This window comes from Zalophus californianus, chromosome 7, assembly GCF_009762305.2.
Source record: "Zalophus californianus isolate mZalCal1 chromosome 7, mZalCal1.pri.v2, whole genome shotgun sequence".
Lineage (NCBI taxonomy): Eukaryota > Metazoa > Chordata > Mammalia > Carnivora > Otariidae > Zalophus > Zalophus californianus.
Genome location: NC_045601.1, coordinates 63202446 through 63216236, shown reverse-complemented (window position 1 = coordinate 63216236; position 13791 = coordinate 63202446). Strand labels below are relative to the sequence as shown.

At 38.3% G+C, this 13791-nt stretch overlaps 1 protein-coding gene across 3 annotated transcripts in view; it reads right to left on the bottom strand.

The window, feature by feature from the left end:
* GPR63 (G protein-coupled receptor 63) overlaps positions 1 to 13791 on the bottom strand; it is a 92561-nt gene that overhangs the window by 21316 nt on the left and 57454 nt on the right. The window contains exon 1 of one of the 3 annotated variants that reach the window (XM_027603988.2): positions 274 to 301. The exons of the other annotated variants lie outside the window; for them this stretch is intronic. The gene's annotated coding sequence lies outside the window, so the exon portion shown is untranslated. Of the gene's footprint in view, positions 1 to 273; positions 302 to 13791 lie in introns of those variants that run through there. 3 annotated transcript variants of the gene reach the window in all.

The following is a 13791-nucleotide window of genomic DNA, read 5'->3' as shown; positions in this document are numbered from 1 at the left end:
CACCAACAGTATAAGAGGGTTCCTTTTTCTCCACATCCTCGCCAACACCTGCTGTTTCTTATGCTTTTTAACCATTCTGACAGGTGTGAGATGATATCTCACTGTGGTTTTGATTTGCATTTCTCTGATGATGAGCAGTGCTGAGCATCTTTTCATGTGCCTCTTGGCCACCTGTATGTCCTCTTTGAAGAAATGTCTGTTCATGTCTACTGCCCATTTTTAATTGGATTATTTGTGTTGAGCTAAGTTCTTTATATATATTTGGATACTAACCCTTTATTGGCTATGTCACTTGCAAATATCTTCTCCCATTCTGTAGGTTTCTGTTTGGTTTTGTTGGTTGTTTCCTTCACTGTGCAGAAGCTTTTTATGTTGATGTTGTCCTCCCTTTTTAAATTCACCAGCCAACTGTGGACAGATGAATTAATATTTTAAAAATCACAATTCTAATCATTTAAATACTTGATGGATTCAACTACAGCAATGGTGGCCAACCTTTTTTTTTTTTTTTTGTCTCCTCAATAAGCCTTAGGGATCCAACATACTCAAAAGAGTTCAGGGGACAAGGGAGTACATTAGGATGGTCACTCAAAAAATATGTATAAGAATTCCTAAAGGACGCTTGAGTAGTTAGGAAAAGCCTCCTTCCTCTCTGCTCTCCCAGATTATAATATGCCCACTTGTTTTTCTTTTTTGTAGTTGTTGTTATTGTTTCTGACTAGTGCGTCTTTGCCCATCATCTGATAAGGACAAGGTTCCTGGGCCATGGAGGGAGTCATGTGACTACTAAGCACTCCATCTCCATGCAGCAACTGGTCTGAGAATGGGCCCAAGACACCTGCTGGTCCCTCTACCTAGAGGACCTTCCACATTTCAGTCAGGTCACTCTTCTACACTCTTACACTTCCTTTAAGAAATCATTCCCTCCAGGAAACCTTCTCAAGGCTGCAATTTAGACTAAGCACTCTCCCTTTGCACTCCAGCTGTACTCTCTGCATACCTCTAGGTCAGCACTGTGTTACAGTGACCTTATCTCCCCAAGAGCAAGGTACCTGTTAGGAAGTTTCATCAGGCTTTTAACTGAGGCCAGGTGGTGAGGAAAGACTGATTTTAAAAAAGTAATTTGGGATTCTTTTGGATTAAATACATTGTGTTACATACAACTACCCACCAAGTAAAAGACCCATCTCTATGAATCCCTTTAATAAAGTAACAGAACTGTTTCACACTTTTCAAGATTTGGAGATAATTTTATACTTAAGAGGGAAAAAAAAGGTACCAAAAAAGAACAAAAGAACATTTCCTTTTCCCATCCCATATATTTCAAATGCTGACAACTCTTTAAGGATCTTTCAACCTAAATGACCAATATTTAGGGGCCTGGTTAACTCAATAAGACATGATTCAGTTACTTTAAGTGTTATTTATGAAGACTTTAAAAACATGGAGAATTGCTTATAATATAAAATCACAAAAAGCGGGGTGTAATATTGCTTCTACAGTATAATTATAACTCCATTTTACAAAGACACACACACACAAGCTCAAGGGAAATAATCACCCAAATGCTGTGTAATATGTAAATTACGGTACGAATGTGAACTCTTTCTTTTCTTACTGCATTTTTAATGTGCTTTTATTATTTCTATGAGAAAGTAAAAATAATTAAATTGAACCCCATGGAATAATTTCAATATATTTTAAAAGAGTTCATAAAGCCACACCTCAATGAAATTCTAATATAGTAAAACCTCAGCCTATAAGAATTATTCATTGGAACTGAGTAACCCAGCTAAACTGAGGTTAGTGAATGAACTTTCCAACACATTTCGACAAGTACTATTCACTCTCCTAGCCTCTTTGGTTATACTGCCGTGTTGTTAAAGAGGCAGATCCGACGTGTAGGACACGGGGCTGAAGGACTCAGCTTCATGACTGCTCTGCTACTTACATCTTGAAAGCTCCCAAAGGATGGCAGAAAGACAGGTTCAGAATGGTTTGCTTCCCTAGTGGAACAGATGGTTGTCCCTGGGAGTTAGTGAGCTGTATGTGAAGCCCACATCAGGAGACACATTTCAAGGAGGTTCCCAATATGTGCTTTCAGAGGCTAACGCAGTAAAGGGAAGGTGGCTAGCTATTCAGCCCCAGCCTCCAATACCCCAGCAGAGCTATTCCAACATCTGCTGTTGATTGCTCCTCTTGCTCGAAGTGAGATCAAGCCCCACTTCAGCCCCCACCCTCACCAGTGCTGCTATTTCCTGCAGTACAGGCTGCTGATGCTATGGGAAGGACTTCTCCATGACACTGGCTATCTGCTTCCCCTTCCTCCTGCTTTTCCTGTGTCTTCTTCTATCTCCTGTCATTTCACTCATATTCTTTGATGTGATTCAAAGGATAAGCCTTTAATATGAAGTCATTTTCTATCCTGTCCCTTGTATATAAAATCCCAAATGAAAAATAGGCAAATCTGTCATATTGTAACTTGCTACTCAAAGGGCAGTCTGTGGACCAGCAGCAACTGCATCACCTATTGGCTTGTTAGAAATGCAGAACATCAGGCTCTAGATCTGCTGAGAATCTGCATTTTAACAAGATCTTGAGATGGAAAAATGGAGGTGTCAGTAGGGCCTCTCGGCCTATTTTTATACAGTTTTGACTTTTGAATCATTTAAGTATTCTGTATATTCAAAAACATTAAAGGGGTATGTAAACTCTCAAAATATACACAAAAACAAATGAACCTGAACCTATATGCCAAATTGATAATCACACTGAAGAAAGAATTTATCTTTTGGACATAGTACTCTATAGTATGCCCTTAGAACACCCTATATTCTGGGGCGCCTGGGAGGCTCAGATGGCTAAGCATCTTCCTTGGGCTCAGGTCATGATTTCTGGGTCCTGGGATCAAGCCCCACTTCCGGCTCCCTGCTCCTTGGAGAGTCTGCTTCTCCCTCTCCCTCTGTTCCCCCTCCTCTGGCTCATGCTCACTCTCTCCCTCTCTCTCAAATGAATAAATAAAATCTTAAAAAAAAAACACCCTATATTCTAAGGGCAAAAAAAAAATCTGCAAAGAAACTCGACTTTAATTAGCACAACTGTTGTTAGTAGAGATACTGATATTTGGTAAAATTATTTTGTATACATAACACAGGATAAAGCATTTATATATTTATATCCCCTCGCCACCTAGCTTTATCCACTGAAAGGGTCGAGAAGCCACCATACTCCAGACACAATGATCACATTCAAGTCTTGGTTTCCAAACACCATTGACCATCAAAAGAAACCAAGACTCCTTAAGAAGGTGGCTGACCCCAGGTCTGGATAGGAAAAGAATGAGAGGCGGCAGGAGTGCCTCAGAGAAGTGCTCAAGACTAAAGAGGACTTGACAACCTCAATTCTCTCTCTAGAAGCTTTGAGGATCTTTTCTTTACACTTAGTGTTCTTACATCTCCTAAGAATTAGTCTAAACTTCAAGTTGTCTTTATCCAGTTTGCTGAGCCCTCAGAACCTGTCACTGTGAAGATTCAGATCGTGTCTCAGAGCACAAAATAAGTTTCTATTATTAATTTGATCTTTTCAACTCTTCATTAATTCTGTCATACCTTTTAGAATTCTAAATATGTAGATACTGGACCAACTTGACTGAGCCTATCTCTGCCCTTCTTGTAAGTTTTCTGCATCTCTTTTTGCACTGCATTCTAGGAGATTTCCTTATAGTCATCTTTCAAATTTTCCATAGCACTATTTTTTTTTAAGATTTTATTTATTCTTCAACATAGAGATAGACAGAGCCAGAGAGCACAAGCAGAGGGAATGGCAAAGGGAGAGGGAGAAGCAGGCTCTGTATTGAGCAGGGAGCCTGATGCAGGGCTCGATCCCAGGCCCCCTGGGATCACGACCCGAGCCGAAGGCAGACATCTAACCATTTGAGCCACCCAGGCACCCCCCCTCCGTAGCACTATTTTAATTTCAGCAAACAAATTTCTGATTTTGAAGAGTTCTTCTTTATTCTTTAACTGCATCCTGTTATTTTTCTGCATCCTGTTATTTTTCAGATGTCATCTTCTTAAAATGCCAAGTTCTCTTTTATGTACTCTCCTCAATTCCTTAATCTCTGCCTCTTCTAGGAACATTTGTTCAGTTTATGCTATCATTCTTTTGCTGCTGTTCCTTTTCATATATCTAATGCATATTTCTGAGTAAAGGCCAGGGTGACTTTTTCCTCTATGACTGCTGTGGGTTGCCTCTGCTTTTCTGCTGGTCTCTCCTATAAAAAGGCAGTTGGCAGAGAGTCCTGTGTGTGGAGACGTTGGACTCGTCAAAAGACTGACTATTTTTTAAGGTAAGCAGAGGGTGGGCCTTCAAATACCAAGAAGACAAGGGGCTTTGTTTGCTGCAGGCGCACTGCCCTTATCAGTTCCAAATCTCCACCAGGCACTTCCTTTGACTTCTTGAGAAAAGAAGACTCTAGTTTTCAACTCGGGTAAAATGATGGGCTGCTCTACTCCACACAGTAGGGTTGCAGGCAGAGGAAAAACAGTGCCAAGTGTGGGGCACAGCCTAACTATTCATTCTACCTCCTCCATTCATTGCACTCAGCACCCTGAATCTTTCCCTTAGAATACCTATTATGGCCAATGGAGGTCTGCAGAAAACAAAACATGATGAACTTTTCAAAAATCCTCAGGGGTTAAAGTATTCTCAATATTCCTGCTAAGAAATTACTGAACCCTTCTATTTTTATTCTTTCTCTTTTTAAAAATCTCCGGAAAATTTGAGATGGAGAGAAAAATCACTCTGCCATAAAAAGCATTTCATTTCTCATTAAACGTGTACACATTCTTGAGTTTCCCCCACAAGTTTGTTTTACCTTTAAGATGTCTTCTATTCTTTGACTTATCTCTGGGCAGTAGCTATGGCTTTTTTTAATATAAGCATGAGCATTAAGGACAGCAAACATATGAGCATCTGCGTAAGTCTACCAGATAATCAATTTGTATTAAAACGAAGCCTTATGTGAAGATTGGCACTAGCTCAAATGCAGGATATAAAATAAAATTATAAAAATTCAATGAAAAAGACAACTCTGGTATTATTTATGCTAATTCAAAGTAAATTAAAAAAAACATTTTGTGCAGGGGTGCCTGGGTGGCTCAGTCAAGCGTCTGCCTTTGGCTCAGGTCATGGTCCCAGGGTCCCGGAATCGAGCCCCGCATCAGGCTCCCTGCAAAGCAGGGAGCCTGCTTCTCCCTCTCCCACTCCCCCTGCTTGTGTTCCCTCTCTCACTGTGTATCTCTCTGTCAAATAAATAAATAAAATCTTTAAAAAGAAAAAAAAACATTTTGTGCACAATGACATCCAATGGTACTCAGAAAAGAATCCAAATACTTGTTCGGCCTCCAGCCTTCTTATCTGAAACATAATAATATAAAAATATATTTGTATATATATGTATGCCCATTATATATATTTCAACCAAAGGAGAAGGTGTATGGTGTTCTGGAGTGCTGCATGGAAGTATTTTCTGCTTAAGTCACATTCCTTCTCCTTTTGGTCTCTTTCCTGACAGTGAAAAACACAGCAGAAACCACTCTGGTGATAACATTTCTCTTCAGGTTGTTGTCCGAGTGAGCTAAAAGTACCTATCTCCACTGCTCTGATCTTCCTACTGATCCACAGCAGCCATGAGAATCTGTGCCAGCTTCAGAGTTGTCTGATTTTTATCCCACGAAATTTGTTTGCGCCTGCTTCCCTTGCCTGTAGGCTGTCATTTATGACTCAGCACTGCTGTCTCTAGCCCCACCTCTAATCCTATCTCCTTTACTAACTACAATAACCAATTAACCTCGGCTTTAAGTGTTCATTTCTATATATCACATATTTAACTAGTGCTTAAATATTAGCCAAAAACTATTCTGGAACTTCACAAATATTAATATAATTAACAACTCCAGAAGGTGGGCATCATAACTGACCTCACTGACAGATGAGGAAGCTGAGCTACAAACTAGGCGACTAGCCCAAGGTCGCGCAGCCAGTGAAGAGCAGTGCTAGGGTGAGCACCTGTGTAACCCGGCTCTAGTCTGTGAATCATCAGCCCACTAGGGAGGGAGAAAAAGTCTTATTCTAGAACAAGAGAAAGAATTTAAGAAGTGCAATTATAGCTACCATTCCTTAAAACACCCACCATGTACAAGACTTTCACATGTATTATTGCTAATCCTGACAAACTACCCCAAAGACAGAAGTTATTTTCCCCATTTTGAAGACAAGTAAACCGAGGCTCAGAGCTTGACATGCCTCCAGTCACACAAACAATGGGAGAGATGGAATTGGAACCCAGGGCACTCCAGCTCCAAAGTTCCTGCTCTTTACGAAACGCTTTGCGAGTGCCTCCCTCATCACCCGAGGAAAGAGAAAGAGACTTTTATTCCATTTAATACAGCAATTTGTGATGTTAAAAATGCTGTCTCTAGATCTGGCCTATTCTCCTGGTCTAACACCCTGGGGATTTTATTTTTAGTCCAGCCTTCCCCAAAGGCTTCAATTTTTCTTCAGAACACCATTCCCTGAGGGCCAGAAGCAGCATGAGAGAAGATACCATGTTTTACACAGAGTTGATGAAAAGACCAAAAAAAAAAGGAAAGCAGTAACTAAAACAAAGCCATTTCTGGGAGTAAAATCCTAACTTCCACAATTAAAAAAGCCAAAGTATCCCTGACATGATAAGGAAAATTCCACTATCCCTCATCCTCAGACATCACTTTTATAATGTTGACTAAAAATTAAACTGGATAATTTCTTGAAATCCAAACACTTGGTTAGAGTTGGATAAACTATGTGAGTGGAGAATGCTGTAGATTGCTAAAATTTTTATGGGCATGCTTTGGAACTCTGCAGTCTAAAACTCCCTTACCCCTTGAATCTTTCAAAATGCAACCAATAAGGTTGCCATTCAGCATTTAGATAACACTTCCAGGAATGACACTAATTTAACTTCATGTGATTGGAAGGTAAGACATTTAATCCCCCCTTTTACATTTGTGGAGGTTTATGACGAGATACTTATCCCCACGGGATGTAGTATATCACAAAGGAGAATTTGACCCTAAGTTAGTGATTCGGATGGATGTGAAAAAGTAAGTAATGACAAAAATGGGATGCCTCACGACCTAGACTTGAGGCCATGCTCCTAGACGAAATAATATAAACCAATAACTAAAGAAATTTTTCACAGTGATTAATCACTGAACACAGCATGACATAGAGAAAAATCTTCTAGAGCTCCTGGCTCCTATCTCTACATGACTGTTTAATATAATCTGCTTCCCCCTATTATGGGCTGTATGGTGCACCAGATACCAAGAAAGAATACAAAAGAAAAGGAGATATAATCCTTGCCTTCAAAAGTGTTGAAACAATTATAAAGAATAATGGAAAGGCTAATTATTAAGTCCATTAAGGCAATAATCCTTTATCTTCAGATGCATGAATTCTTATTAATAACAGCAATGTTACATAGTTCTTGAAAATAAATGAGAAGAGGGGAGGTGGGTAGGGGGATGAGAGAAATAGGTGAGGGGGATTAAGAGTACACTTATGATGAGCACTGAGCAATGTACAGAATTGCTATGTCACTATACTATACACATGAAACTAATATAACACTGTATGTTAACTCTACTGGAACTGAAATTTAAAACTTAGTAAAATTTTAAATTTTTCTTAAAAATTGATGAGAAATAATGGAGATTAATAGATAACTCATAAACAGAAGATGCAAAAAAAAAAAAATCAACCAGCATTTCAAAGTGTTTAGTTTCACTAAAATTAAAATTAAAAGAAAAATACAGTGTTATTTTTTTGCCTAACAAATTTTCAAAGGTTTAAAAAAGATGAAAATAGTTCTAGGACACTGATACTCTACCAGTGGAAATGCAACCTTACAGTAATTCAGCATGCTCCATCAACAGCCTTAAAGATATTCCCAGGGTCTTCCTTTCCTCGCAAAGAAAGACAAGCTTGGGGCCGACCAATGCTCCCCCAAGAACAACTGAAAAAGCGGGATAGTTTTTTTAAAAACTTTTTTGAAGGATCTAAGAGCTACCAAAGCAAGGAGAACTTGAGAGGTCAAGATCCCCCAGAGAGAAGGAAGCATGGCAACATAAGGTAGCTCTGCATTCGATGAGACTTTTCCCCTGAGATATGAGCCAGTTCTGAAAAGCCAAGCTCAGAGCTTTTTCTCAAGGCAGCTGAGAGGTGAAGAGCCTGAAAAGCGGCAGCTGAAAAGCTTAAAAGCAGTTGAGAAGCTTCAAGTTGAGTAAGAGAGGCAGCTGGGAGGCTGAGATGCTGAGCAGAGCATAGTCTGTAGCAGTGTCCCAAAGCTGGAAGCTGGTGTCAAGGGCTCCTGGGGGGGGTGGTAGGAACGACTTCCAAAGGACTTCATTCTTGGACTAGGCATGGACAGGAAATCGAAGAGCTCTCGTAAAAACCAAACACCAACCTAGTATGCTTAAGTTTAGGTTTCTTAAGTTTCCAGATGAAGTTTATTTTTTGAGAAACAAATGGAACATCAAAAGCACTATGAAGAAAAGATTGATAAGTTGGCCAAAAGGCATCATTTGAAAATGAAAAGGCAAGTCAAAAGGAAGAAGACATTTGCAATCACATAATTGACAAAGGACTCATACCCTGAATATATATACATTTTTTTCATGCTGATACATTTTTAAGAAAAACACAAACATATCCACTTGAGAACCAAGCAAAGGAACTAAAGCAAAACTTCACAAAGGAGGATGCTCCAATAGCCCCCCACACACACACCGAAAACAGGTGCTGTCCCTCATTATTCATCAGGGAAATGCAAATAAAAACCACAAAAAGACAAATCTAACAGAATGGTTAAAATTAAAGTGAGTGTTGGTCACAATGAGGTACAAACAGAACTTTCATACATGACTGCTGGGAATGGATATTGGTAACTGTCTGTGGGAAAACAGTTTGCCATTTATGGTAAATGTGCAGTTATATCTGCTCTACGACCCAGCAATCCCACTCCTGAGTATATGCTGAACAGAAATGTTCACATTTCTGCACAAGTACAAGTATATTCCTAGTAGCACTATTCAAAACAGCCAAACATTAGAACAGCAAAAATGTCCATCAACAGAAATGTGATATGTCTGTATAATGAAATACCATACAACCACGAAAATGAACAAGCTACTGCCATGAGCCACGTGGATTGACCTCACAATAATAATACCGAGCAAAAGACACAGACACAAAAGTGTATATACAGCATGACTCCATTGATTTAAAATTCAAAAACAGGCAAAATGAATCTTTGGTATTGGAAGTTATTGGTTACCTTTGGGGAGAGTACAATTAATGACTGGGAAGGGCCTTCTAGAAGGTTCAGGGGTTCCTGGGATGCTGGTACATCCACGGTGGTTACACACATGTATTCATTTTTTCAAATTTCACTGAGTTATACCCTTGATTTGTGCATCTTCCTGCTTATATATAATATTTTTTTAAACTTCCATTAAAAATAATTATAAGTTTGTAGAACTTTTACTTCTCAGGATCCATTCCTAAGAAGTATTTTTAAATATCCTTTAAAAGTTCAAGTAATTAAAATATATATAAAATCTTCCAGACCTTAGGTTAGGCAAAGAATTCATAGATATAACACCAAAAACAAACCAGTCCATAAAAGAAAAAAGTGACAAATTGGCCCTCATTAAAACTCAAAATTTTTGCATTTCAGATGACATAATTAAGAAAACGAAAAGCCAAGAAACAGACTGAAGTATTTGCAAAACACATATCAAATAAAAGAACTTAGTAATATTCAAACCCAACTGAGAAATTAACAAAAGATATGAATAGACATTTCAACAAAGATATACAAATACCTAACAAGTATATGAGAGGATGTTCAATATTATTGTCATTAGGGAAAGGCATATTAAAACCACACTGAAGTACTTCACATCCACTAGAGTGACTATAATAAATATGACAGACAACAACAAATGTTGGTAAGGATATGGAGAAATAGGAACCCTCAGATATCACTGTGGGAATGTCAAACGGTGGAACCATTTTGGAAAAGAGTTCGGCAGTTTCCCAAACAGTCAAAAACAAAACTCCCAATACAACTCAGGAATTCCATTCCTAGGTACTGGCCGGCCCAAGGGAAATGAAAATGTGTGTCCACACAGAGATTTACACATGAACATTCATAGCAACATTATTATTAATAGCACAAAGGTGGAAACAACCTAAATGTCCATCAGCTGATGAAAAGATGGACAAAATGTATTATATCTCTACAACGAAATACTGTTCAGCAATAAAAAGGAATAAAGTACTGACATATGCTATGTCATGGATAACCTCAAAAATATATGGTAAGCAAAAGAAATCAGTCACAAGAAACCACATATTGCATAATTTCACTTATATGAATTGTTCAGAAAAGTCAAAATTGTATAGAGACAGAAAGTAGATTAGCAGTTGCTTGGGACTAGGTATGGGAGGAGGTATTAGCTGTAAATGGATGTGAGGGATCTTATCTGGGAGAAGAAAATGTTCTAAAATCAATTATGGTGATGGTTGTACCACTTGGTAAAATTACTAAACACCACTGAATTATGTACTTGAAATGGCTGAATTTTATGAAATGTTAAATATATCTCAATAAAGCTATTAAAAAATTTCATGGACATGACAGCAGGAAAATAAAGCCAACCTAAAGGTTCACATTTGTGAAATAGTTTGAGCTAATTATGTGATTTATATCATAGAATGCTGTATAGCCATTAAAACACTGAAACTGTTTTTGAAGAGTATTTAATGACACAAGAAAATATGATGCAAGCATGCTGAGTGAAGAAAACAAACTACAAAGCTGTTTATACAATATGCTCTTGCTGTGTTTTTTTTAATTTTTAAAAGGGCTCAGAAGGAAACACATCAAAACATGAACAGAGGTTTCTGACCAGTAAGTTTTTTAGTAATACTTTTTTTCTGTATTTTCTGTATCTTCCTGTATTTTCTAAATCTTGTAAGTTTTCCTATATTCAAGAAAAAATTCTAAAAAAAAATTCTGCTTGAACATTTTCATATATTATAAATATATATTTATGAATAGTTCTTTTTAATGATCATAAGACATATTTCTTTTTTTAAGACATATTTCTTAAAAAAAAACTCTACTACTTAAGAAGACATTAAGAAAGCAAAATAAGCATCCTCCTATCTCATCATGCCTACTGTCCATGGTTAGAACATAATACAAGATTTAAAAATTTAGAAACTGATGGGAATGACTCAACTGTTTCTGCTATTATGCAAGAAATGTATTCTCATCAATAAAGGGTATAACAGACTTATGAGGAGAATAGAATTTTGTTATCCCCAAAACTGCAAATTTTAAATATGATAATTTATCTAGTTACTACTTTTAAAAAGTACCCCCATATTTCCTCCAATTATTTACCTACCAAACTAAAGAAACAGTGCCTACTTTTTCATATTAATCTCTAGATCACCTTTCTGGTTTGCACAAACATCACCTGGGAATCAATGCAATTTCAAAGCAAACCAAAACAAACATACAAAAAACCTGCCTATTTTTGTTTATTTTCATGCTATTCCACAAGAGTTTGGTTTTGTTGTTGTTGTTGTTGTTGTTGTTGTTGTTGTTTAAATCCACTTTAGCATCATCTGAATTTCTGGTACAGCCCAATCTGCTGCTCTATTCTTTAAACCTATTCTCTTAAGTAACTCTACCCAACTGACGCCATATGCCTATCTGCATGAGAATTAGACATTTAATTTTTCTTTTTTTTAAGATTTTATTTATTTGACACAGAGAGAGAGAGCACAAGCAAGGGGAGGTGCAGAGGGAAAGGGAGAAGGAGGCTCCCCTGGTGAGCAGGAAGCCCAAAGGGGGGCTCCATCCCAGGACCCTGAGATCATGACCTGAGCCGAAGGCAGACACTTAACTGACTGAGCCACCCCAGTGCCCCTAATTTTTCATTAATAGTCACAAAGCGCAATGAGAGTTTGTTTCCAAGGCCTTCAAATAAATTTATCAAATCAAAGCTCAATGTTTTCCGCCATCATACTGGTATTTCTTCTAAAACTGCTGGTACTCTCTTCTCCACTGCCTCTTACTACAAATGATTTTGACATGTCCTTTGGAGGTAATAAATAGTCAAGGGCCACCATAAGCTTTCTATTGAGCACTTCCATGCTCTTCCTCCAGATGCCCACTATGTCCACCTTAGCAGTGGTCAGAGTACCTGGTTGCTATTTACAAACTGTGTCATCAGGCAGGTTACTTGATTTCTCAGTTCCTCAGAAAAATGGAGATGATCGTAATACACCCTAGTTCATGAAGCTGCCGTAAGTGTTAAACGAGACAGCAAATGTAAAGTACTGACACGTAATCAGTGCTCAATAAATATGAGCTAGCAGTTCTACCTAGGCCAGAAAAGAAAACCATGTCCTCCACAACACCAGCACTTACGTGACATTTGGGATACTCCTCCCTCATGCTTGCAAATGACTATTTTCCATATCTCACCCCAAACTGAATTTATTTATTTTTTTTAAAGGTTTTATTTATTTATTCATGAAAGACAGAGAGAGAGAGAGAGAGAGAGAGAGAGAGAGAGGCAGAGAGAGAAGCAGGCTCCCAAGGAGCAGGGAGCCCGACACGGGACTTGATCCCAGGACCCTGGGATCATGACCTGAGCCGAAGGCAGACGCTTAACCATCTGAGCCACCCAGGCGCCCCCACCCCAAACTGAATGTAAACCTGTTTCTCACTTCAAGATTCTGCACTATGATTCTGACATACCTTTGTTTCTCTTCCTCTGACCTTCACCACTCCAACTTCTGCCCCCTTTACTCAGAACAGTGACTTTTAATAGTCTCCTTTCAGAACAAAAGAGATACAGCTTCTCTTGTTCTTTCACTGCTTCAAACATGTTAGAAGTCTATATATTCCTTCCTAGACCTTTCAGAAACAGTCCACTACAACCATGTCCAGTTTATTCCTATATCTCTAGGTGCAACTATAACACAGCCTATTTGTTTTTCGTAACAACATTTTTCATGACTGTGACCACCCCTGAGAACTCCAGCCAAGTTAAGTCAACAAAAATGTCAAGGGCCTCAACTATGTGCCAAGTACTGTGCTAGTTGATAGAGATTCATATGACATGCTATCTATCTACTAAAACCAAGAGGGAACAAATATGCCTATATTATAGGCTCCTCTTTCTTCCTACATATATCTGGGAAATGTCACTGCCTAAGATGGTTCAAACATCTCTTGGCATAAGACAGCTTACCCCACCACCTTACCACCTCACCTCACCTGCAATGACTGGACATTACGTTCTCCTACAGTATCACAGAAATTTCACAGAATGTACAATCAGAAGACCTAAATGATATCACCAGGGACCTCAAATAACCTCTCTATTGTATATATAATGGTCAACTGTATATCTTTTTTTTTTAAGACTGCTAAAATCATTGGTCCCTTGGTCCTGTCATATAAGAATATAATTCATTACCATAGCAAATTCCAATAATGAACATAAGGGAAAATATGCAATTACTAAATTTTTTCATGAGTGGGAAGCTAGAAGATAACACAGGAGTAACAGCCCAGAATTAAAGATCATTCTGCTCCTAGTGTGCCATTTCAAAATAAGATTGCTGAAGAGCAGTGTTGACTCATCCTCAGAAATAATG